The sequence below is a fragment of the Cavia porcellus genome, unplaced genomic scaffold (assembly GCF_034190915.1).
Source record: "Cavia porcellus strain 051 isolate PalLab524CR breed Dunkin Hartley unplaced genomic scaffold, mCavPor4.1 scaffold_12, whole genome shotgun sequence".
Taxonomy (NCBI): domain Eukaryota; kingdom Metazoa; phylum Chordata; class Mammalia; order Rodentia; family Caviidae; genus Cavia; species Cavia porcellus.
Window position 1 is genome coordinate 55,697,566 of NW_026947495.1, and position 27,568 is coordinate 55,725,133.

A 27,568-nucleotide genomic window follows, 5' to 3' on the forward strand; every position below is an offset into this window, starting at 1 on the left:
AAAACTAGCTACCATAATATTTCCTGTTTTCAAAATAGCTGTCCATACCTTCACCACCATAAAGTCAAACAAAACAAGATATAATAAAGTGGATCAAAACAAACGAATGAAAGCGTTATTATGTGTGACAGTGTGGCAACTATTTTGAAGAAACCAACAGACATTATAGTAGCCATTGTTCATTTCCTGTTATCTTGTTTTGAAGTCCTATAATAATGTATTCATTCGTTTGGGTGTTTTGTTTTGTTTTGTTTTCTGCTTTCTACTGTTTGAGATTTTATTACGTGTGAAGTTATAGACAGCTATCTTGAAGAAAACAAGAGATGCTATGGTAGCCATTTTTAACTTGCTATTGTCTTATTTTGCAGGGCTTTTTTAAAATCATGAATGGGTAGTAGACTTTGTCAAAAGCTTTTTATGAATTTATTGAGATGATCATATGATTTTTGTCTTTGGCTCTGTTCATATGGTATATTACATTTATGGATTTCCATATATTGAACGATCCCTGCATCCCTGAGATGAATCCAACTTGATTGTGGGGTACAATCTTCTTGACAATTTGCTGCAATCTGTTTGCCAGTATCTTACTGAGGATTTTTACATTTATGTTCATTAAGAACAATGGCCTGTAATTTTCTTCTGAGTTGGGTCTGTCTGTCATTTTGGTATCAGGGTAATGCTTGCTGCCAGGAATGAATTTGGGATTATTGCTTCCCTTTCAATTACATTAAAGAGTTTGAGAAGTAGTGATGTTAGATCTTCTCTAAATTTCTTGTAGAATTCAGTAGTGAATTCATCAGGGTATTGGCTTTTCTTTGTTCCTAGGTTTTTAATGACATCTTTGATTCCATTGATTGAGATTGATTTATTTAGGACTTTTATAATCTCAAATCAGATTTGGTAATTCACATGTACCTATGAATGTATCTGTTTCTTCTTCAGTTTCCATTTTATTAGAATACAAGTTTTCAAAGTAGGTGTAGATCATCTTCTGGATCATCTGTAGGATAGATTGTGCTTTCACCCTTTTCATTTCCAATTGTGTGGGTTTGAGTATTTTCTTTCATTTTTTGATGAGATTAGATAAGGTTTAATCAATTTTATTTAATCTTTCAAAGAACCAACAAAATTGCAATGGCATATCTCACAGAATTAGACAAAACAATCACAAAATTGATCTGGAACCAGAAGAGACCTAGAATAAATAGCAAAGTCAATTCTGGGCAACAAAGCAGAGCAGGAGGCATCACAATCCTGACTGGAAATTATACTCTAAAGCTACTATGATAAAACAGTGTAGTACTGAAAAAGAAGACCCAGTGATCAATGGAACCGATTAGAAGATCTAGAAATAATTCCAAACATACCAAGATATCTTATCTTTGATAAAGTTGCCAAACACATTCACTAGAAGAAAGATAGCCTCTTTAACAAATGATGCTGGAGAAACTGGCTCTGGACATGCAAAAAATTAAAATTGAACACGTATCTTTCACCATGTACTAAACTAAATTTGAAATGTATCAAAGACCTAAATACTAACATAGAAACATTAAATCTTTTGAAAGACAGAATAGGTAAAACTTTTGAAGACACTGATGGAGGTAAAGACTTTATGAACGGAACCCTATCTATCACAAAGTGTCAACAACAGGGATCTCATCTAACTGAAATCTTTTGCTCAAGCAACAGAAACAACCAACAGGGTGAAGAGACAATGCACAGTGTGGGGAAAATATTTGCCAGCTGTTCCTCAGACAAAGGATTCTTACAGAGAACATATAAAGAACTCAAAAATATCAGACCTCCCAAATTTAAAGACCCAATCCAAAAATGGGCATCTGAGATAAATACACAATTCTCAGATGAAGAAATACAAACAGCAAATAAATATATTTAAAAAGTTCAAAATCACTGGTTATTTGAGAGATGCAAACTAAAACAACACTGAGATTCCACCTCATCCCAGAAAGAATAGCTATTATAAGAAATCAATCAGTAAAAAATACTGGAGGAACTGTGTGGAAAAAGGAATCATGCTCCACTGTTGGAGTGTAGATTGGTGCAACCACTGTGGAAATCAGTACGGAGATTCTTCTAAAAACGAAGGATGCATATCCCATTTGACCCAGCTATTTCCCTTCTGGGTATCTTCTCAGAAGAATGAAAAACATCATACTACAGCATTATGTGTGCACCCATGTTTACAGCAGCACAATTTGTAATAGCTAGATCTTGGAAACAACCTAAATGCTCATCAACTGAGGAATGAATTTAAAAGATGCAGTATATAATAGAGTACTACTCAGCTATAATGAAGGATAAATGAGAGACTTTTATAGGTAGATACAACTTGAGACCCTACTCATCAGTGAAATAAAGCAGATGCACATGTGTAAACACTATATTGTCTCCTTATTATGAGAAGCTGAAAGAGTAAATAAGATCCAATATGTACAATAGATATTGTAAAATGGGAAGAAGTTTCAAAAGGAAAAAGAAACTGGGGTGGGAGAATGAATAATAAAAGGGAAGGAAAAGAAAAATTATATATAAAAGATGGTTAAAATAGTTATACTATTAATTTCTCTTAGTTCACTGAAAAGAAAGATTTGTGCTATTACTATTTGAACAATAAATGTCAAAATCTTGTACTCTGAGTAACTAATTTAAAGATAACAATATTCAATGTATTAACAGTTGTTACCCTCCTTATTATCTTGTATTGAAGTTTTGTGGAGTTTTGTAGAGGTTTTTTGTTGATTTGTTTTGATTATGGGGGTTGAACTCATGACCTCACACTTGCTAGGCAGGCACTTACACCACTGAGCTAAATCACCTGCAAAATTTTGTTACTTTTTTTCTTTTAAAATAAAAAAAACTATAAAGTAACTGGGTTAGTACTTTAGTTCAGGATTCCTACTGAAGGATTTCCAAGTTGCTACAAATGCTTCAGACTTTTATATAGTATTCACTAGACAATCTTGTGGTGATATTTTTAATATGTTTGACCAGAGGATGTAACTCTTGCGTGATGTTAGATGGAGTGTGGCTTAGCATTGGATTTATCTAGGGAGATTTCTGTTGAAGATTTAAATATCACCAGGAGGAATGATACGTCCCTGTAATCCCAGAACTCTGGAAGGCTAATGTAGGAGGATCACAAATTCAAACTCAGACTGAGTAATTTAGCAACTAAGTGAGATCCCTCTTCAAAATTAAAAAAATAAATAAATACAGGGCTGGGGAGGTATTTTAATATGAAGACCCACAGTTCAATTTCTAGTACACCCCCAAAAAGATTTAAATATTATAGATGAGTGACTATAAGACAGTTTACCAAGATAGTAGAAAGGAGAGTGAGTGTTTGTGGAAGAAAGTCAAATACAAATAATGCATATTGTCACCCCTATGTTTCTTATACAAAATAATTTTTTGAACCAAGAATTGAACTCACAACCTTGAACATTCAGGACAAGTGTTGTGCCTCTGAGTTATTTCCCTGGCCAACAAACTGATATTTAAATGTGACATTTCTATAACACATAAGCCTCATTTATTGTTTAAAATATATCCTGATGAGAATATCATTTACCTTATCCTGTGTAGTCATATTTTGCAATGTTCTTGTTATAAATATTTATAATTAATGTCTCAGTTGAAAAGTACTTGATGATAATCTGAATTGCTTTTCCAAGAATGAAGTACTTGACTCAAGTCAAGTACTATATAGGTCTAACTGGTGAGTATAATTGAGAAAAAAATCTAAATACAGTGTATACTCATTAAAAAATTGCATCCAAAAAACTGAATGATACAAAATTAGAAATAGTTGTAACTACTATTTTTTAAAAAGTCAAATTTGTGAAATAGTGGATTTTGAATTTGGAAATACATAAAATAGCAAAGAATTCCTATATCATGGTGAAGAAAAATCATCTGTAAAGGAACAAGGTTCTAATTAATTTCTGAAAGGATTGTAAGCTTGGGACATGGAGATGGCTTCTAGATTGTAATATTTATAATATTTTAATTCATGTAAGCCACATTTAGAGAAAACTTTGAAATTGAAAATCAGATTTTCACCTTATATAAATAAAGATTACTAATGAGTGATTTTTAACTACTTTTAAAGTTTTACTTGTACTTTCTAATCACAACAAAAATTCCTTTCTCCTAGAAGCTAAAGACAGTTGAGCATGACTGAGTTTACATGAAAAACAGCTGCAATCTTATATGATGTTGTAGTCAGGGTTTACCAGGAGAACAATTAGAATCAGGAGACAGAATTTATAATAATATTTTATAATGGTCACCCAGAGTTTAACACAAGAAAGTGCAGGAAATCTATCCACAAAACTATAAAGACAGATATTGAGCCTAGGGCCTGAATCCCACAGCAATGCCCTGCATGAGTCCAGACGAAAACCAGTGGGGTGAAGGAGCTGTGCTGGTAGATTGAGGGTTCTACACTGGAGCCCAGAAGTCACGCTGAAAACAAGGACCAGAGCTGCCCTGAAAAGCACCATAGGCATCCTCAGCAGCACCGAGATCCCGAGCTCTTCTTGATAAGAACAGTTGAGTACATGCCAGAAAACCAGCATGATGAGTCTGTCCTGGAGGTTAAACAGCACATATTTTCGCCTCTGGAATCAGGAAGCAGTGCTTGATGCAAGGACTATAGCTCCCCCAAAGTGAACCACAGCCATTCTCACCAACAAGTCCTGAGCTCCTCCAATGACAATGATCAAACTCACACTATGGAAGCTAGTCATGTCGAGCTCCTCTGAGCTCCTCCAAGAGAACCAATGGCTCAAACAGCAACACCTAAAGAAACCCACATCGCTAGCTCCTCTTCTCCACTTCTCTATTTATGCTGGCAACTTTCCTCAGGTGGGCCATCTACATGCAACACCATGCTGATTTAATGCAGCTGGTGTTAAGTTGACCATTAACTTATATATCTGCATCTATATCTATATATCTATATCTATGTATCTGTTATATATCTATAACAGGTGTTAAGCTCTTAGATATATATACTTAGCTTTCTAGAAAACTGTAATAGTCTTGGTTCCAGAGAACATACTAATTTATTTACTTATTTTTATATTTACTTACTTATTTTGCAGTACTTATTTTGCAGTATTTTGAATCCAGAGAATTTGAACTTAATTGTGTCCCTAGTCATTTTTATTTAGAGACAGAGTCTCACTGAATTATCTGATCTGAACTCAGACTTTCAATTCTCCTGCATCAGCTCCAGACCACTAGGATTACAGGCATGTACCACTACACCTAGCTTCTACTTTACTTTGGGGGAATCATGGCAAATTTTTTGAAGGTACATTATGGAGGCTGAATAATGCCCTTGTTTAATTTTTATGTGAATCTGTAATATTAATTTTATGTTTTATTATATTAAACAATATGCATTTAATAGGAAAATAAAATATCAATAAAATAAAATATTTAATGTCTAATATATAATGAGTGTCTAGAATAACATCAACATTTTTAACATCACTTCTTTACCTGCTTACAAGATCTAAAAACTATAACAGCAGAAGTAAATTCCTACATGAACTACAATGAAAATACAAATCAAACTCTACCACAGAAATAATCTTTGCTTCAATTATCCCACCTAAAGTATTTTTCACATATGACAACAGAATGTTCCACACTCAAGGCTCACATGGACAGCGTGTGTGCTTGGCTTTCCTTTCCTGTCTGGCAGGCTATACTGTCACCTCTCTTGTCTTCCTCTTTTGTTAGGAGCTTCCTATTAAATTATTTAATGTGCACTTAGCATGAAAACAAATTATCAAGAAAATATCAAATTTAAAATGAGTGTTTGTAATAAACATCAATCTTTTCTGTCAATTATTTGTTTGCTTAAAAAATTTGAAAAATAACGGCAGATATAAATTCTTGTGTGAACTACAATTCTTATGTGAAAATATAAATAAAAGTGTACCACAAAAATAATTTTTACTTCAATATCACACTTGAGAACAGCATGAGTACATAAGTATCACTTACACAGATAGCAAAAGTGTTTTGTTTTTCTCTTTTCTTTGGTAGACCACACTTGACATCTTTCTGGTCTTCCTGTTTTTTTAGGAGATTCTTGTGATGTTTCACTGAAGAATTCTGCTCCAGAATTCTTTTGAGTTCTTTGGGCAGATATGTACTGTTTTTCCTCCGTTGTAATTGGTCAATTCCCAATTCCCTTACCAATCCAATAAGAAAATTTCTTTGTGGTATTTTGTGCTTGTTATTTTTTCTAAACTATGAAATTAAGCCTTACATGTTTAGGATCAAGCAAAACATAACCATTGGCCAATGCTTAGTATTTCTAGTGACATAGTTTTGCTGCCTAACTCCTCAAAAATATCTACCCTGCTTTTCATTTTGTTGTAAAATGTGACCATTTCTGGCTTGTTTTGTGCTGAGGATTCACTATCAAATTTTTGTTTGTTTATCTGTTTGTTCATGTTGAGACAGGGTCTGGTTATGTAATGCAAGCTATTCTTGAACTCTCTGCGTAGCACAGGCTGACCTAGAACTCATGGGATCCTCCTGCTCCAGTATACCAGTCCTGGAATTATAGGTGTACATCACCATGCCAGGCTTCACTATCAATCTTATCATCATGATGTAACATGGACAGTATAAACACTGTTTTGTTTTTCTTTGCCAGATAGGAGGTCAACGTATACCTTTCTGAAATCTAAACACTGTTATATATTTCTTTACTGTGAACTTGAAACATTTTTTTCAGGAATCTTTCCTTACTCTTGTGAATAGTTTGTTCCTGTGATGGTCAACTGCTGTTCTTTTAGCAAATGCAACATCAGTGGGTAACCAGAGAATCCATTGTGGAATGAGATACTTGGGTTACATTATGAAACAAGTACATATGTTCACTAGTTCATATTGTTACTGCACAAATAAAGGCCTGGTGGCCAAGTTGCAGCATGCATTTCTACATTCAAGGTGTAAAATGTCTTCACATCTACCAGGACACACATGTTTATACCCTATTTTGAAGGTTTATTTGGCATATCCTGCCAAAGTTTTAGCAACCGTGAAATGATGTAAGTTGTCCGTCTGTTGTCTTGGTTTAGGACAGTGTCTCAATTGCTTTACAGTTCAAAACAAAGTTTTTAAAATTGCAAATAGCAGTCAAATTTTTGATTTTTTTTCTTTCTTAGCAGGTTGTTTTGTCATCAAAACATAGGCAGCTTTGACGGAAAATAAATCTTGAGTGTCATTATTGTTCTAAAACTCTCAATATCACATCTGTCACTTCACCATAAATCCTTTAGATTCTGAAAATTAGAAATCTTGCTAAGAAAGCTTTAAATTCAGATAGTGAGATATCATAGTAAATATATATTTGAGTCATACTATTGATACATAGAGGATGTTTTACTTGTATCTCATTATTAGTGCATTTCAAACCCTTTTGTAGCCTGTCATCCATTATAATTTCCTTCACTGAAACAGTGTTGGCATTCCGCCTGAAAGGTTTCACCCCTGGCAAGAACTTCGTAACATTTTCTGCCCTAGTTCTAAGGCTGTGTGGCTCAGGTTTACATAACCATTTCATATCATTTTAACTTGTCAAATATTTATTTACATTACTGTTTCATCCTCATCGGAATCAAGGTCTCCTTTCTGTACTCCTCTATCTGTCATATCTTGCTAACTTCTTTGGTTTATGTGTTCCAAGTCATCACTGGTAGCTGAGTCACTTGACTTACTTTCAACATCCTTCAAAGATGTAAAAGCAGTTTTTCATGTGACATTATACATGAGGTAATTCTACAAGAAAAATCAAAATAAAACATTTAACAAAAATTATAAATAAATGAAAATACAGCACAACACACAATATGGGTAAAATTCACTTGTTTAAACTTTGACACATGTGCATGCAGTGTGCATCCACTTGTACCAAGTGGATGAACACAAAGATTGTTTCTTGTATTCCCCCACTGTAGCTGCTTAGATGCACAAACAGCAACCATTATGCTAAAGTACATATATTTATTAGAAAAATATGGTAAGGGCACTTTCAATCCTGAGGAACAGTTTTTAGTTAAAGCCTCAGAATTCCATTATTTAGGCAGTGTATAAAATAAAATATTTGGCTGTTTTTTACTTTAGACATTCAACAGAAATGTGAAAGTCTATTCTATTTCCTCCATGAATGCAAGGTGTTCCATAGCACTCTGTGGGTCTGTGCATTCAATGTGCAAGGCAGAAACAGCAACGGCCTTGCACATTTCACTGACCAATGGAACAGCACACCCACCTCCCACTAACAGCTCCAGTTCAACAGCCAAAAGAGTAGAATGTGAATAACGGTACTAAAGCAGTCTGCTTATTTCTCAGAAATGCAGAAGCGAATTTAAAATATCAGTCCTCCTATAAAATATCAAACCACTGATAAACTGACAGCAAAGTTTACTGTATATAAAATAAGCATGCAGCCAGCCTTTCTCATAATATGACAGGAAAATAAGAAATGGAATATTCTATGGGTTGACCTGGTATTACAGGTGCAAAGACTGAGCCTGCCTCTCAGAGCAGAGAAGGTTTTAGGGAAAAAAAATGAAACTTAATTTTTAGAAAGTAATTATCAAGCAGCGTGGTAGCATAAAGTCCTATTGATCCAAATTTCTGTTTCTGTATGAACTTCACACACTTGCATGACTGGGCATCAGTAAGAGCTAATGATGATTCATGCTCTTAGTTACAGCAGCCCAGTCCCTAGGCACTCAGCTTTGACCTTTTATTAGCACTTTTCTCCCAATGAAAGTAAGATCATTCTCTAGGCACACTTCCTAATCACTCTAAATGACCTGCAGAATTAGTTAAAAGTCAGGCTGGGTGAGGGGCTATGATCCCAAATGAAAGTAAAGACTCCGTCTAAGGGAAGATGCATCTAATTATGTAATCTTGTCAATGATCCTGGGAAACCTTGGTGTTGCAGATAGGGGTTGTGAGGAGAACAATTAGAAACAGGACACAGAATTTTATGATGGTCACCCAGAGTGAAACACAAGAAAGTGCAGGAAATCTGTCCACGATACCAAAGACTCAGAATATTCAGACAAGGGCCTGGATCCCACAGCAATGTCCTGCAAGGGTCCAGATGAAAATCTAGAGCCCATGACAATGAGTCCCATGAGACCAACTGAAGGTCTAGAGCCCATGAGAATAGCTCATGCCAGTCTATTTTATGAATTCATGCTGGGAAGGCCTAAAAGTTAGCAGTGGAAGCTAAAAAGCCTATGCCAATGGGATGAAGGAGCTGTGCTGGTAGATTGAGCGTCCTACACTGGAACCAAGAAATTATGCTCATAACAAAGACCAGGACTGTCCTGAAAAGCACCACAGCCATCCTCAGTGACATGGAGGTTCTGAGCTCCTCTGATGATAAGAACAGTGCAGTACATGCCAGAAAGCCAGCATGACAAGTTTCTCCTGGAAACCAAATAGCACACTTTCCTCTGGAGCCAGGAAGTGATGCTCAATGCAAGGACCAGAGCTCCCCCAAAGGGAACCACAGCACTCTCACCGACAAGTCCCAGAGCTCCTCTGATAACAATGATCAAATTCACACTAGGGAAGCTAGTCATGAGGTTCTCCTCCAGGAGAACCAATGGCTCAAACAGCAACACCTAGGGAAATCCACAACGCTTCACTCTTCTTCAGGTCTCTATGCTGGCAACTTTCCTCAGGTGGGACATCTACACTTTAGCCCATGCTGGTTTATTCAGCTGGTGTTAAGTTGACCACCAGTTTTTAATCCATAACACCTGGAAAATAAAATTATGTTAAAATTTTATTGAAATAAGTCATAATAGGTTTAATTTATAAGAATGAATGTGACATATTATCAGTTAATTTCAAGTTTTAGTTTTCCTTTCCTTTTCTTCCTAAAATTCCATGTAACATTTACACATTCATTTCTGATTGATCGAGCATTATCAAACTCCTAGCACTATATTGGGCACTTAAGTTGCATTACGTTATGGTAATAGAGAGGTCATTAATTTTTTACAATTAGTTTTCTAGTGTCTTGTGCTTTAAGTGGTTTCTGATGCTCATATTGATTAATGAAACCATAAAGAACTGCTACACAAACAACTGGGAAAGTGTTTCTTATCTCCTGTCTCTAGCTGCTCTTCTGACTGCTTGCTCCTCAGTGCACACGGATGCACACACATGTCCACGCCTCCTTTTCACTTTTCAATTCATGTCAGACCAATGCAGTATGTAGGTGCTCTTCAGTGACCAAGGATGGAGGAGTAAAAGAAGATTCTCTTAACTAAAAAATTAAATTCTCTTACTCATACAGATTACCTAATTATAAATTATAAAATTTGAAGATGGACTCTAATAAGATAAGGAAGTATCTTTATTGAAATTTTGGTAATGGTTTGGTTTGTGTAACATTATCAATTGAAAGATTTCTTGAACCATAATGTCAATAAAGACTGTCAGTAATTTAAGACTGTGTCAGGTTCTTTATAAAATATAGTCTTCTGCATAATTACTCACCTCTATTTCAGAATACTGAGTAAAAAATAGCTCTTTCCTAATATTAAAGAATAAATTATAGTACAAAAAAGTATCCCATTTGAATTGTTTCTTCATTCTGTGTGGCTCAAATACTTCTCATTCTAATTATCATACTTCAATTCTCCTTTCAATACTTGTAGTCCAAAAGCTAATATGTTTCACCTTGCAGTATTTTAACAATCTTTTTCTCCTCTGGGATTCCACAGTACAAAATTACTTTCTGGTTTCTTTGTAAATTCCAGATTAACACCCATTCCAACATGCATCATCCTTTTTTTTTTTTTAAATTAGAAGTGATCTCTGAGATTTGTTCTGCTATATTTTGCTTTGCTACATTTTCCAAAAGAACAATGTATTTTCCTTTTTGATTTTCCCTTTTACTCATATATTAATGAATTACATTGGTACTCTATGCTCCATAAGAGATATGTTCAAAGACTCCCAGTTGATGCCTGAAAACAGGTATAGGATTGAACGCTATGTGTCTGATATTGTTTTCTGTACATACATAGGTATGATATAATTCAAGTTATACATTAATGACAAGAAGAAATAAATAATTAGGAATATTACAAGAGAACAACTATAATGTATCATGTAATTTATATGTAACAATAAAACAAAAAGTGAATTTCACATAAATTAAGGTATGAGCCTTTGTACTTGTGTATTTCAATCAGTTTGGAAGAGGCACGTTGTAGGAGCAAAAGAAAACTTTCTAATTATACAACCACAACAAGGAAAGATTACTGATGGCCAATTCATCATACAATTGGCAAAAACGCCTTTTTGAAACTTAATGTAGTCATCTGTGGAAACAGATATTACCCACCTGTGGAGAACAGGGCTAAAATCTTGGAAACAACTCAATTGCCATCAATCAAGGAATGGATAAAAAAGATATGGTATTTTTATACAACGGAGTACTACTCAGCTATAAAGAAAGATTGCATTGAGGTTTTTTTTATAAGTAAATGGTAGTAACTTGAGACCATACTCATAAGTGAAATAAATCAAACTCACATGTGTAAATACTGTATTGTCTCCCTAGTGTAAGAACCTGAAAGAACAAATATCATCCAGAATCTACAATATCATGTAAGGGTAAGAAACTGCTTGAAGACAAATAGTAACTGGGATAGGGGAAGGGAGGAAACAAAGAAGGGAAAAGAAAAAAAGACATAAATTTGTGTGTGTATACACACACACACACACATAGCTAAGATGATTATATTACTATTTGTATTAATTCTTGGAAAAGAACAACAAATACTCATATGATTAGATCAATTTTTCGTGTCTACATCTGGTAATCTAAGTAACCCTTTTGGAGGTAACAATATGCAATATTACAACCATTGTTAAAATCCTATCGTCTTGTTTTGAAAATCTATACAGTTACTGTTTGGGGTTTGTTGTTGTTGTTGGTCATCTCTTTTGCTTTTGGTTTTCTTTTCTGTGTCTTTTTTCCCTCTTAAATAAATAAAAAAAGAACAGGGCTATTATGAGAATTAAATGAGTTCATATTGGAGAGCATGTAGTATTATCATTGAATTTCAGTTCTTCACCTTTTTAGCACGGCTTTTGTGTTAGAGCTCACTATGGCTTGCAGTTCCAATTATAAGTTAATCCTCACATCTGAGAAAGGCAGCTATTGGTTTGATTATGCTTGCAATTTCTATTTCATAGATAAGGAATACTGAGAAAGTTTAACTGACTGGCCTGAGATTAGTCACCCAGACATAACCAGAATTGCAACTAGACAGATTTCTCTTAACTAGTTTTCTGCCCACTAGATGTAACTTTTGTCACAACTGACTCCAGCACAGTAATGCAGTTCCTATTCTTAGGAAATATAGATTTTTCTGCATCAATTAATATGAATTTATCTGACAACTTTTAAAGAGTTGGTGAGTCATTATTAATATAAATAGAAAGCAAGCAAATTTCTTACTCTGTTAACAGGTAGAATGAATTTGCTCATTGCACAGGGAGAAAAACAAATATAAGTATACAGAGAAAGAAAAAAAACATGAAGAAGTTAATTAAGTAAAATTGGTTCATTACATGGTCACATAATTAAATGACACTGGACTTTCTGCCCAACATATTCATGAGTTAGGGGATATAGCTCAGAGGTACAAGCTTCTGTTTGGTAAGAACAAGGTCCTGAATTTGATTCCTGGTACCAAAAAAGAGAAAGGAAGGAAGGAAGGAAGGAAGGAAGGAAGGAAGGAAGGAAGGATGGAAGGAGGGAGGGAGGAAGGAAGGAAGAAAGAAAGAGAGTGAGAGAGACAGAGAAAAAGAAAAAAAGAAAAAAGGAAGAAAGAAATTCCATGAATTTTAGAACAACACAAGACAATGTATCAATATTTATGCCCATTTCAGCTACTTTTAGATTTTTCTTGTTTTTATCTTCTATATTTCATAGTTTTTATTGTCAAGAAGTTGTTAACTGCGCAGATTTGTTTTGATCAGAGCTGTTTACATATAGCATTAATGAAGTGTGATACTAGTGTTACATCTATAGTAGGCTGCGGATTGACTTTGACTTTTATCTTTTGTTAGGCAATCACTGGAATTCCTTAAGTAATATGGTATTTAGGACTCATATATTTTCTAATATAACTGTGGCAAAATAAAAGATAACATGGAAAATATCACAAAATACTTCAAAATGGCATATGGGGCAGGATTAGAAAGAAGAGCTATAGAATGATATAGATATTTGAGTAGGCACACTTCTGCAAGTTTGTAAAATGCTTACCACATTCTAGTCAAGACTATCTCTTTTTTGCTTTCCTTTGTTTTCTTTCTTTCTTTCTTTCTTTCTTTCTTTTTTTTTTTTTTTTTTTTTTGGTACCAGGAATCAAACTCAGGAACTTGTCCTGGCAAGATTAGTTTATGCTTGAAGATTATTCTAAATTTATCTTTTATCAGAGATATTTGTAAATTGTGTGTATTGTAATTTTATAATACTAAGATTTAAATTTTAAGAGTTGTACATTTGCCAAATATAAAATACCTCCCCTTGTGAATAAAGCACACTTTTTTCCTTCTCTCCCAGTTTTAAACTTTGCTCTTTCATTGATTTTCTCATATATTTAAAGAGGGTGTTGAATTTATTTCAAGCTACACAATAATAACAAAATCTGCACATATAATTTTAACTAAACACAAGACAAGGCCCTTTTCAGATTAAAAATTCAAAATCCACATGTGTTTTGGTTTTAAAAACTGAACTTACTCTCTGTATGAATATAGTCATTTCTTAAAGAAGAGACCCATTCCCAAGCAGGTTAGTGGGAAGACACAAGGAAACTGAACAGAACAGGGAAGAAATGCATACACATTCTTATATTCCTCAGCTTTCCCATCACAGGCATACAAAACCTGACCTCCGCAATTAAAAGGAGGGGAGTTTTAGTTTGACACAGGGTTTCAGGAGACTCAGTCCATGGTAGGATAGTTTCAGTGTAGCAACGTATTTCTGGAAGGGCTTAGTGGAGCAAAGATCCTTAGCTCAGAGTAAGGGAACAACACCAGAGAAAGGGCAAGAGACAAGACGCAGCACTCAGGACTTACTACCCTCACACATTGCCCAGCCATATCCAGAAGTGTGCTCTAATCTCCTGGAAGCTTCTCAAGCCAAGCAAGTTGACACAGTTAAGCATAATTACTACATTTCTATAGAAATATCATTTTCTTAGGGAGCTCATAAAATTTAGGCAGGGCATTGTTTTAGTAATCACGAGACAGACGGTTTTTGATACCGTTGGTGTTTTTTTTTTTTTTTGTTTTTTTTTTTTTTTTTGGTTTGTTTGTTTTTTGAGAAAACTGAAGTAAAAGGTGTAAAAGATGATCATTGCAACAGTACTTAAAAGTAGCAGTATCTGCAGCAGCATAACTAAAACATACTATTTCGAGCTATTTGCTAGACAACTCTAGGTGATGTAGATACTTGTTTCCTAATCCTCATAACAACTTTGCAAAGTTGGTTTGACGATCAAAATCAGAAATGGGTTACTCAGGCCAAGATCCCTAGTCTGGTAAAACCTCCATGGAGACTTATCCCCTGCCCAAGGTACAACACTTATTAGTAGAACTCTGGACAACTGAGACACACTTCCCTGGTGGGAAAGAAAACCCTGCACAAGGAAAGATCATTACAGTTTTGAGGAGCCAATGGCCTGAGGAAAGTTTGTCATTTTCGTTTTCTTTTCTTGCTAAGTAACCTCACTTCCCCGGTAGTGTCTGGGTCAGACACATTCATAGGAACACTTCGACAACGTGGAAAATTGTAGGGAGATGTAAGGGCAAAAGAATAGAGTTGTTTGTTTAAATCACCTTTCTGCATGCTCGTTTGGTTTGAGGTGGGTGAAGATGGGGCAAGCATATCTGTAGGAAGACAGGAGAGGTCCACCCGACCTACGCGATGTTCTCACATTGAGAACATCTCTCCATGTGACTCTTCATAGCTCGGGCACTTCTGGGCTGACTGCTGGGAGTGTTCCGAGCCTGCCAAGTACCGCTCTTTCAGCTGCCAAAGGGAGGAGGACGGGGGCGCTGTCTGGTGACTATCTGCAAGACTCCTTGGAGGCAGCGACCACCTCCTGGCATTCGATCTCCAGCAGCGCCGTTTATACTCGAGTCCCAAGACCCCCAGAACAGCGATGCCAAGACTCTGAGCCCCGGGCCGTGGCTCTGGAGACGAGTCACCCGTGCGCCCTTTCCTGCCCAGGCGCGCGCAGCTGGCACCCGCGGGCGCCCCAGGGCCCGCTGCTCAGGCCGGGCCTGCCCTAACACCGCAGCCTCCCGGGCCACGACCCCCACGCGCGCGACCCTCGCGCCTCCCCCACCCCCGAGCCCAGCAGCGTCGCCTCCTCTCCCGGAAACAAGCCTGCTGAGCAAAGGCGGAGGAGAACCCTGGGCCTTCCGCTCTGATTGGTCGCCCCGCCGCGCGGGGCGAGGCAGCGATTGGCTGCCGGGCGTTGTCAGTCGCGGAGGCCGGAGCCATCGCCGGGGAGGCGCAGCCGGGCTCGGGGCTCGGGGCTCGGAGCTCGGGCTGCCGCCGCGGCTGCTCGGCTGGTGCCGCTGAGCGGGTTCGCGCGCTGCCCACCCGCCGCGCGCTGCCCCGCAGGAGGCCGCCGGGGAGGGCGGGCCGGAGCGTCGGGCTCCGGGAGGCGGGGGCGGCGGAGAAGTGATGCTGGCACCGGGGATCCGGGCAGCGGCAGCCGAACAGCGGCGTCTTCGGGACCCTGGCTGCAGCGTCCTCGTGGCCAGCGGGCCGGCAGAGCGGCCGGAGACCACGCGCCTGGCGGGTAAGGTGCGGCCCCGGGACCGCTTCTTTGATCTCGGGAACTCGGGGAATCGCTAGGCGCGGCGCAGCTCCGGCATCCGGACAAAGGTGTTTGGGACCCGCACCGCGAGTCGCCACGCTAGGTTGGGCTGATGCCCGTGCCCGTGCGGTTCCAGCTCGTGCGTTCTCCCTTCCACGTTGACAGACTTTGACTGCGCGTGGATGGCCGTGTGTGTGTGTGTGTGTGTGTGTGTGTGTGTGTGTGTGTGTATGCGCGCGCGCACGCGGTCTGGGCTACTTTGCAGGGAGAGCAGTAGGTCCCCTCTGCATGGACCGATGTCCTTCAAGCATCCAGGCTGGGATGGAATGAACAGGATGCTCTTAGCTCGGCGGCAGAGCGAGAACGCAGAGCGCACGGAAAGTCTACGGTGGCTCCTAAAGAGCCCGACAAATTGAACTTTATTGCGGCAATGAAAGGAGCTGTGGCTCCCGCGCACCGGGGGAGAGGCGCGTTTGCGGAGGCTCCTCAAAGTCCCACTCTGCGCGGGGACTTGGAAGGGGAAAGGCGGAAGGAGAGTAACTGTGGAACCGCCTCGCTGAGGAATACGGGGCAGCAGAAGTTGGGGCGTGCGGTGGGGGACGGAGGCTAATCTCGGAGATTGGTGACTTTGAGGTGTCCGAGGCTCCACAGAGGATACTTACTACACTTTTCAGGAGCGAAGGTTTGGTGTGGAGCGAATTCTGCTCTTAAGGGCGCGGCAGAGGCGCCTGCTCCGTGGCGTCTTGGGCCGCAGGTGTCCGCAGTGGGACAACTCGGCCGAGGCGGCGCGGACTCTGGTGCGCTGTGGCCGGCACCCAGGTGCGGCCACTGCCTCCGCGGACCACCGTGGCGCGCGCGCGCTCCGGGACTGAGAGCCGCTGGGGTGCGCTGGGTGGCTGCCAGACGCTGGCGGGCGTCTGTGCCCTCCAAGAAAGTTCAGGCCCGCAGGGACCTGGAAAACCAGACCGGAGCACTTTAACCACCAAAGGCAAAACAAGTTTACTACCCAGCTTCCTCCAAAGCTTGTGCTGCCTTTGTCTCATATAGAAATGTTTCAGATTATAAGGCCAGTGGACGTTCTATGTGCGGTGCCACCCCTTCCACAGAAGGTGAATTTTATGCGCTTCTGCAAATGGATGGTGCTGTCGGGCTAAGTCCTGATCTTTATAGCTCAGTGCAGTGGTTTTTCTGTCCCTGTTCAGGACGTACAAACTTAGTCTTGGAGGGTGTTTTCTATGTGGCCTGTTGTCTCCGTAGGAAAACTTCTTGAAATATCTCAGTAATAAGAAACTGTCCTCAAGCCAATTCCAATGGGAAGAATCTCTGGGTCCTTGTAAAGTGCGATGTAGTTGCAGGGAGGAATGGAGGTAGAGAGGGCAACTCCCTGCCTGCCTGCTTTAGGAAAAAGAACACTGGCCAGGTCTTCAGCTGGTGGCGACTGTGTCTCGCGGGTACACAGCTTCATAATCTCTTTGATTGAAAAAAATCCCAACAATGCAAAAATACTCAAATCTAAACAGCAGAAATCACTTTGGTTGAGCTCATTTCTGATTTGGTAAGACAGACAAAATGAAAGTAAGTCCTCTAATAGAAGTACCCTAGGTGATTGGGAGGGAGCTGTCCAAAATGTCAGACAGTTTTCAGCAATCTTTGCCTCTCTCTCTCTCTCTCTCTCTCTCTCTCTCTCTCTCTCTCTCTGTGTGTGTGTGTGTGTGTGTGTAAAGATTTTATTTTCTCTCAATTTAGTAACTAAGTTATTCTAAAGCACACAAATAATTTATAGTAAAATAGCAATGATGTTAGTTTTATTTTTCATCACTTGATGAGATGTAAATAGAATTACTGCGTGACTCTAGTCCAACATTTATTATACGTTGTATTTATGTTAGTAGAATATTGGTGCTAAATATTTCTATTTAGCATGCATCACATATAGATCAAAAGTCTGGTTTTCTGACATAAAGTATAGGTTGTTAGGTTTCCATGCACCACTGACATGTCTCCGGATGATTATTTACTATTGCAAAATTGTAGTTATTGTAATTTTCAGGATATTACTATTACTAATCATATTAAACAGTTGGTTTTAGTTTTGTGTTTCATTTGTGCAATTCTGTGGGCTGGCAAAGTATGCTTGCTTCCCCCTATAGGTTGATATGGAGGGAATAAGATTATAAAATGTTATACATTATTAATAAATATTTTTAAGTAATCTTAAGTCAAATCTATCACCAATAACAGCGAATACTAAAAATGGAACTTGGAAAATTTTAACAACTTAGTTGAGAAAGTGATATTTACAGTGATATCAAGTAACATCTTTTAAATCCACATTATATTTTAATAGGAGCAAGCCACAAATCTTAAAATGGAATGAGTCTTTGTGTTCATTATTTAAAGGTGATATATTTTAAAAGGGGAATTCTTGCTTTGAGATACCATTTTTTTCAGGTAATTAAATATATTTTTCAAGTCACTAAGGCAAATATGAATTACAAAGAAATGTGTCAATGGACATAAATTATTAGTCTGAAACAGTAGGGAGTATGTTTAAGTGTAAGTACAAAGGCACACGGGCTATGTGTGGAGAGGCATTGATGTATAGGTGGTAATGGGCAGTGCTAGCCACTCAGTTTATACAAACAATTCAAGTTCTGCCAGTTCTGCAAATTCAATTTTGACTTGTTTTGCTGGAGGGCAGCCCATGAGCTCAGGCTGGCATATATTCTAGTTAGATTTTAGTAACTCAAGTAAATGTCAACTTATCAAGACTCTAGGCCACTAGATTTACGTTTTGACCTATACCAAATTTTAATTTCAGTACTTACTGGTGAACTTTTCTGAAAAGATTATACCTCACATCAAGAGCAATACAATAATAGCATTACCCTATGAAATGAAAGTTGTCAAATAATTACAATTAGAGTTTGTACATTGGTATGTATGGTAATGAGATCTATTTTAAGGTAGTTTGTTTCCAATCATGATGAAGTCATTCCTTTTCTAAAACTAACAATTTTAGGGGAATTACAGAACTCAACCATTAATCAGAGATCTGTTCCCATTCCCCCTCTCTATATCTCTCTCCTTTTCTCTGACACATGCACATACAGAGAGACACACACATGTAGTCAAAAGGAATGTAATCAGAATGTAACCACACTGCACTTGATGGGTTCACAAATCCATGGTGAATGATGAATGTGCTTCACAGGAGAATATTAAGTAATGTTACTAATTATGACATAATAGTAAAATTTAACAAATTGTATTCTGTGCCTAGTATGTGGAGAACACTTTTTTAGTTGCAGGCCGATTCAAAGACACTTGCCCTCAAGAAGTTCATGTTCTATTGGCGGTAAAATAGGTCATGAAAATAATAAATAATATAGAATATTTATTTCTTATTAACCTATTAATCTATCTTCTAGACTCCGTACTCCATGATCTAATCTCTCTGTTTCAGTTTCTCTCTAATATTCACCCATCCACATAAACCTATGTGAGTAAATGTAAGGACTGCAGACTAATTACAGTAATCACCAAATATGTGTTACTGTTGAAGCTTTTACAAGAGCCACAAGAACATGGCATGAGATGGGAGAATAAAAGCCAACAGAAGAAATTCCAAGATGATTAATAAATGAAATGCCAACATATTTGTCCTTTAAAGTAATGTAAGAATTAAGTCAAAATATTTTTCAGAAGAACTAAAATGGGAAATATAAAATGGGACAAAAAATAGGACATTACATTTGTTTTAAGTAAACAACATTTAAAAATATATTTATGTCTGTCCAAAGTTAAATTTACATACTCTTATCCAAAGGAGATGAGGGAGTTGATATTTGTGAAGACAAATTCAAAAACGCATCAAAAGTTTCACGTTCTGTACTTTTAGTAAAGCTAATAAAAGCTCCTGGGGCTTGAGATTAGATATTTCTCTAAAGTTTATGAATCAGTAAGAGGCCTCTGATCTGATTTTCTAATAATAAATATGAAAACAATTGAAAAATTTCCATGTAATTTTGTGTTTAGTTAATATGTACTTGAGGGACAAGGGATGTAGATAAGCAGTACAGAGCTCATCCAGCACGCAGAAGTCTGCAGGTTAGGTCCCCAGCGCTGCAAAGAACATTTTAAAAATCATTATGATTATGCAGTGTCTTAGTTACTTTCTTATCACTGGGACACAATACTGGACTATCTGGCTCATGGCTTTCAGAAGATGTAATCCATAGTCAGCTGTGTCCAAGGTAGGCATAGCATAGCAGAATGGTCTGGTAGAGAAAAGTTGCTCTAGTCATGGTAGCCAGGAAACACAGAAAAGAGGAACATGAGACCCTAGATCGTTGCCCCCTGATGCCTGTGTACATCCAGCCTGGTCCAGCCCACTAACAGCAAGTTAGCTATGGACTTATCAGAGGACTAATCCATAGACGAGTATAGCATTTGTGTCTCCACCATCTCATTTTTCAAACACTCAAGGATTTGGAAGTTACCTCATATGTTAAATCTTGACATACAATCTAATTACAAATAAACATAACAAAATTGTATTAGGTTTTAGTCTTTTATATGTAAAAATATGCAGTTATGAGTCCAATTTCATGTTTTGTGCTTTTGTTATTTTCTTTGAAGCTTTTAGCTTACATTTTAAAATAATATTATTACTTACCCTCCTATGAAGAGTAGGTCTTAGCTTGATTTTCAAAAGCTGGTTTTGAATGATATTTTCATATTGGAGGAAAGCTGAAATTGTACTCCCAAGAAGCTATACTATATAATGAATTAGTGTCAACTTATTCTCAGTTGTAATGTGACAGGGTATTATTAAAAGACACAAAATGCTAAGTTATTTGTGAATAGATTTTTATCATCCAGGAAAGACTTGCAGTACTGCTGTAATGCAATCCAGGCTTGGGAGATAGGGAAAGTCTTCTGATACTGTCTTCTTAATAACTATGGTTTTCTCCAGAATCAAGAATATATAAAACGCTCACTTAAGCCTTTACTTTTTCTGCTTTACTTTTTCTTCTTTCTGCCCAAATTGCAAAACTTTAAAAAAACAATGTGTCGTAAAAGCAGACAATCCAGAAATTGATTGTCAAAGTTAGCTCACAGTCAATCTTGGCTGATTATGAAATTGTGTGATGATAGCTAAGCAGGCGTCAGATACTTTGAGCTGGGAAGAACCCAAGTTGTAAACTGAGTTCCCTTGTAAGTCCTGTGTAAGGAAGAGCTTTATTCCAGGAATTTGATGTTAAATGCCTCAAAGAGAGTTGAAAATATAGCCAGATCTAGAAACATATTTCATAAGTGTTACATATATGTTTATCCAGTCAGTTTTTCTTTTGTGAAATAGTTATGTAAGATGAAACAATGGCATGTGCACATTTATACATGTAACATTTTAATATTTGACATAATATTCATTGAATCAGTATCATGTTAGAACCAAGAAAATGGTATATCAGCATGCTTTTGGGGATAGTATCTAAGATTTATAGGGCTAAAGCAAGTTTGTAGGTGAAAGATTATGTTTAGTTGAGTTTTGTCTTTCATATGTTGGTGTATAGAGACTGTAGAGATTATCTATAGTCCATAAACTAGAATCTCTATACCAGATACTTTGTATGGTCTGTGGAATTCTAAGTGATTGATAGATGAGTTTGGGGACACCAGAATATTCTAAAATGGTTTACAAGCCGTTTTATTTTTGAATGTTCTGGAGAAAGAAAAAGATGTTTAATAAAAGATAAACAGCTGCTTTTCAAAGTTAATTTTATAAAACAACATACACAAAGCAAAAATCTGGGCAGAAGAGGAAAACCTGCATGGAAGATAAAGGGATTCTAGAAAGCTAGGACCTCTTTTTTTTTTTTTTTTTTTTTTTTTTTTTTTGTACTCAAAAAAAGGGGGAGTTAAAATTATTACTCAGTTTCACTAGAAAAGAACATTCTAAAGAGATTATTAGAAGATACATCACTGTTACAAAATGAAAATTTCTAGCTAAAAAGATGGTTATAAATGACATATTGCACTTGCTTCTGAGTTATTATAATTAGCATTTTGTTTACTCATTCTTAGGAAGTATTTTTATGACACATATAGATGGTGTGAGGGCTATATAAATTCCTCATTGTTGTAGTCAGGGGTTGTGAGGAGAGCAATTAGAATTAGGACACAGAATTTATATTATTATTTTATGATGGTCACCCAGAGTTAAACACAGAAAGTGCAGGAAATCTGTCCACAGCACTGTGAGACTCAGAATATTCAGCCAAGGGCTTGGATCCCACCACAGCATTGTTCTGCATGCTCCAGATGAAAACCTAGAGCCCATGACAGTGCCTCCCATGAGTCCAGCTGGAGGTCTAGAGCCCACGAAAAGGGCTTACACCAGTCTGTTTCATAGATCTTTGCTGGGAAGGTCCAAAGGTCAGCGGTGGAAGCCAGAGTCTATGCTGACGAGATGAAGGAGCTGTGCCAGTAGGTTGAACGTTTTGTACTGCAGCCCAGAAGTGAAGCTTCCCCTGCTGGAGCCAGGAGTCATTGCTCAATGTAAGGACTAGAGCTCCCCCAAAGTGAATCACAGCCACTCTCACCACCAAGGTCTTGAGCTCCTCTGATGATAATGGTTGAATTCACACTGGGGAAGCTAGTCATGAGGAGCTCCTCCAGGAGAACCAATGGCTCAAACAGCAACATTTAGAGAAACCCACAAGGCCTACCTCTTCTTTCCCACATCTCTATTTATGCTGGCAACTTTCTTCAGGTGGGCCATCTGCGCTCAGCACCATGCTGATTTAATTCAGCTGGTGTTAAGTTGACCACTAGTTTTTAATCTGTAACACTCATTGAATAAAATTTGTGAGAAATTATCTGTGGACCCTACTACTCCATCAAGGATAATTGCCAGGGGCAACTAATTCTACAATTAGTTGTGGAATTTGGTGCCACTAGACAAGAAATTTGTTAAGTTTACACATGTACCATGGCTTCCTGAATGGGGCTTGGGTACTAATAGACTTCTCTAATTCTGTTTGTGTCTGGGCCAGCAGTTAAATGAATAATACCTATTGATCCCTCTCAGTCAACACAGCTATCTAATCACAACAGAAAATGTACTATTTTTATAATGAGCAAGAAAAAATAATAGCTTACATTGATAAAACTATTTTAGTAATTATTTTGACCTAATTTTCTTTATCTGAAAAAAATAATCTTGTGCTTCTAAACTTGCTGACTATAATACAGAATAGGTCAATCTGAAATTACTTGAATTTAGCTAAATTAGTTATATTCTTCTTTATGTTAATTCCTTTTCTCTGTCATCTTTCTACACATGCTATATATATATATATATAATAAATTATATAAATATATATAATACATTTACAATGAGTCTCAAAGAATGCAGTAGTTTATGAAATAATAATTTTGAATGTGTATGATTGTGGCAATGTGCATACATACACGGATTTATATAGACAATTCTAGCCTAATTCTAAAGACATTGTTGCAAAATTTATGGAGATTTAAAAGTTTATGTGAAATGACAGGTTACAATAGCAAGAAATGTTTTGAAATAAAAATTGAATTGGTTGAAATTACACAGTCAAATATAATAAATAACCATAAGGAATTAATACAAGATGGTACCAGCACATTAACACATAGATTAACATGAAGAAGAGAGAAAAAATACTTCTGACATAATGTCTAAAATATGTGAAAATAAAGTACAGTATAAATGAATCAATCACAAATATGTGGAGAACATCTTAAAATGATTAATATATGCTTCTAAGAATATTGAATAATTCCTCATGAAAATATGCACTTCACCCCTCTACTGTATTAATTCAGATAAAGTGAAGAGTTAATATAAACAAACCTAAAACAAGACAGAAGAAAATAATAACCTAATATGAACATAATCTGAACAACATAAATATTTGACCTCATAATAAGTTAACAATTTCAAGTCCAAATATGTCATAAGAATAATTGCAAATAAATTATAGAAGTATATTATAGACAAATACCAGGAATGGTTATTATTAACTCTTAAAAGTATTTTCCCATATTTGAGCATTTCTCTCAATATAGTTATTCCCAATTTATTAACTCTTTCAATGTGTTGAAAAACTTTAAAGAGAATTATTTATGTTCACCATTTTATCCAGAGAGCCGTACACATAATTGGGGTACAGTAAATACTATCATTGTCTTCTAACATATCATACATATTCTGAAATAAAAAGGATAAATAATTTTGTAATTTATGTCAAACTAAAAGATAGAAAGCCAGTAAGCATTTAAAATGTTAACTTACTGATAAAAATTAAAGACAGCTTTTTATTGAGAGTTTTGCACTCTGAGAGACTGAAGCAGGAAGTTCATGAGTTCACAACTAGTTCTGATAATTTAGTGAGATCCGTTGTCAAAATAAACAATTAAAAAGGGCTGTTGATGTTCATTTAGCGTGAAGCCCTGAGTTCAGTCCTCAGTGCAAGGGAAAACATGATACAGAAAAGGAGGACTTTAGATTCTTATAAACTGCTAATTAAGGCTACTTATCCTTGGTCTTTATAGAATTCTTCAGTTCCATGCCATAGCAACCAATCAGGAATAATATTAAGAAATAGGACCCCCAACAAAAAGAAGGTATCCTGCAGTTTACAGAATAAAAAGGAGAGAAAAGAAAATGGTTGCAGACATTATGGGAGACATAGATCAATTCTTTTACAGAAATCATCACTAATTAGATGAGTGAGTTTGAACCTTTCCCTTTCTGTATTTTCCATTTGCGTCAGTCACAAATTCCTGAATGTGTAGCAGACTGGATCATTGGGCATGTTGATGGTTAGTACTACAAAGACCAGATTCCGCAGAAAAATCAAAGAACTGTTAAGCAGCAAAAGGTCAAATGGTCCTGGGCAGAACAACAGACTGCTATGTGTATGAAGAGCTTAGAAATGCTCCCTTTATTTCTTTTGTAGGAATCAGTTTTATATAATTAACTACATATACACAGTTTTATTAATGTGCCATTTGTACTAGTTTGAAAGTAGGAATATTTTGACCAATACAAGAGGAATGCTTGTATATCAGCGGTGGCAAACCTATGGCACGCATGCCACAATATGGTGTTTGTATCACTGAAAACTCTAAAAGGTTTGCCATCCCGGATATATAATATTAAATAATGATTTTGACTTATGACTTTTAAAAAAATAACATAAAAATTGGTAATAGCATTGACAAATGCTGATGAAATGATTGCAAAATAAACAAAATACAATATTTCATATGAAGAGGACACTACATTTGCACATATGAAAAATTGAGATAAAATATGAACTTCAGTTATTTTTGGAAGGCGTGATAATGGATTTTTTGCTTTTAAATATATAAACTTTCTTGCTAGGAACAAACACTACTTTAAGAATTATACAAAAATCTACACTAAAACAAAGAAAGCAAAAGAATAATTGGAGAAATTGCACTGATTTTACATCTCCCAGTAACTGTCCTGAAAAACCACGGGACTGATACACTTAATTTTGGAGTAAATAAAAGTAATTGTGCAGTATTATTTTTTCTCACATTAAGTTATTACGTATCTGAAACTGAAGTTTGACTAGTTCCTGGGTGAAAGAGTTTTAGGAATAATTTGGGATTTTGTTTCCAAATCTTTTTCTACTGGTCACTTTCCCATTGCAGAGACAAAATTCCCAACACCTGCGATTTAAAGCAGTAGGAGTTCATTACTGTTCACCATGATAAAGTTATGAATTCATCCGTGAATTAGTCCTTTAAGGCGTCTGGTGGCCCCAGGGTCCACTCACCTTCCAAAGGGCCAATCTTTGACCACATGAAACTTTTGGAGCACTTTTTAGATGTAAATTATAACACTTATTTCAGACCTATAGAGATATTGCATTTTGGGCTCAACTAAAGAAATTCTTACAAATAGAACAAGTTAAGAAAGGAATAAGAATAGTATATGTATGTATCTCACCAATAGCCTTGCTAATTTGTATAGTAATGGTACCAATTTTCATTAGCTCAAACTTAAATTGAGCCAATATGAATATATTTTAAGAATATAATGAACAACAGTCCAGTCTTGGTTGTTTTGTCGTTGTTGCTTTGGTACTGAAGAGAACCCAGGACCTTTGCATTGAGCTGCTTGAGGCAGGGTCTGTCTAACTTACTAAATTGCCCAGGCCTGATCCTCTTTCGACTGCCTCCCAGGGTACTGTCTTTATAGGCATTTGCCACCATTCCTAGTTTAGCAGTTTTATTTATTAAGTGAAGAATATTCTGTTAAATTTGATTGTAAGAAAGCTGAAAACCAAGTTTTTTATGTAATTCAGGAAACATATAGACGTATTAAGATTTTGAATTGTGTTTTCTCTTGTTCATGTTACAGATCACAAATTATAACTTGTAATGAACAAAGCTGTCTGGATATAGGCATGGGTTGAATAACCCTAAAAGCATATTTATGTTGCTCTTAAAATATATTTTTGAGCAGAAGTTTATTCTAGCACACTGACTAAGCTTTGCACAGGATAGTGTTAAGGATCTTATAAACGACTTGGACAACCATTGAAATTACTGGAAAAACAGAACTAGAAAAAGAAAATTGGGTATTCATTTTCTATCAAGTCTCTGCCTTTCTGTACTTCATGGAGATATGTACTCTAGAAGTAAAGTCTGTTCCAGTGTCTACGATAAGGTCAGTGTTGTTTTCTTTTGTTACACTGATGTACTTGATTTTTAATATACAATATGCACATGATTACAAGGACGTACAATAAAAATTCTCCCTCTTTTATCACTCTATCATATACCTAGTTAGCATCACCTCATATAGTTTGCTAATCTTATTAGTTTCTTGGTATCTATGATGACTAATTTTATGTGTCAGTCTGACTGGGAAAAGGAATGACTAAATTGCTGCTAAAATTGCTGTATTATTTCTGGGAAGATATCTGTGGAAGAGTCTCACATTGGAATTGTGTTAAGTTTTATATCTAGATGCCCCTTCAAAGCCTTACGTGCTGATACGTAGTGCTTTGCAGAGGTGACTGGATCACAGGTGTGTGACACTGGATTATGAGCATGTGATAATGGATTAGCTGACTAATGAGTTTATAGCTGAGTGAGATATTTGGAGATGAATCCTGGTGGGAAGAAGTGGGATATAGTATCTATATTTATATCTGTATCTATATCTATATCTATATCTATATCTATATCATCTATATCCATATATCTGAAGGCAAGAAAGATGGACTGTCTCAGATCAGGCAGGAGAATGAACTTACCCTTCTGTCCTCTCCATTTATGCTCCAATGCATCCAGTAAGTCCTCTTCCATTGGGGACACCTTTTACTTGGGCTACTAATGTATATGTTCCTCCTATTCCCTTGAGCACTCTGCTTCCTGGCTGACTTGCCATGAACTGTTTCTCTGCCGCCATGCCCCTCTGCCAGTCCACTTGGCCTCAGAACTAGCTGACTGTGGACTTAAATCTCTACAAACTGTGAGCCAAAACAGACCTTTCTTCCTTTAACTTGTTGGTGACATGTATTCTGTCCCAGCAA

The 27,568-nt window shown here is 36.9% G+C and overlaps 1 protein-coding gene across 5 annotated transcripts in view; it reads left to right on the plus strand.

Moving 5' to 3' along the window:
• The first annotated feature begins 15,686 nt into the window (after positions 1-15,686).
• The window catches only part of B3galt1 (beta-1,3-galactosyltransferase 1), a 529,565-nt gene continuing 517,683 nt past the window's right edge, over positions 15,687-27,568 (plus strand). For 4 of the 5 annotated variants that reach the window (XM_063259212.1, XM_063259211.1, XM_063259214.1 and 1 more), the window contains exon 1: positions 15,787-15,926. The gene's annotated coding sequence lies outside the window, so the exon portion shown is untranslated. Of the gene's footprint in view, positions 15,932-27,568 lie in introns of all 5 variants that reach the window. The other variant, XM_063259213.1, reaches the window with a different exon arrangement.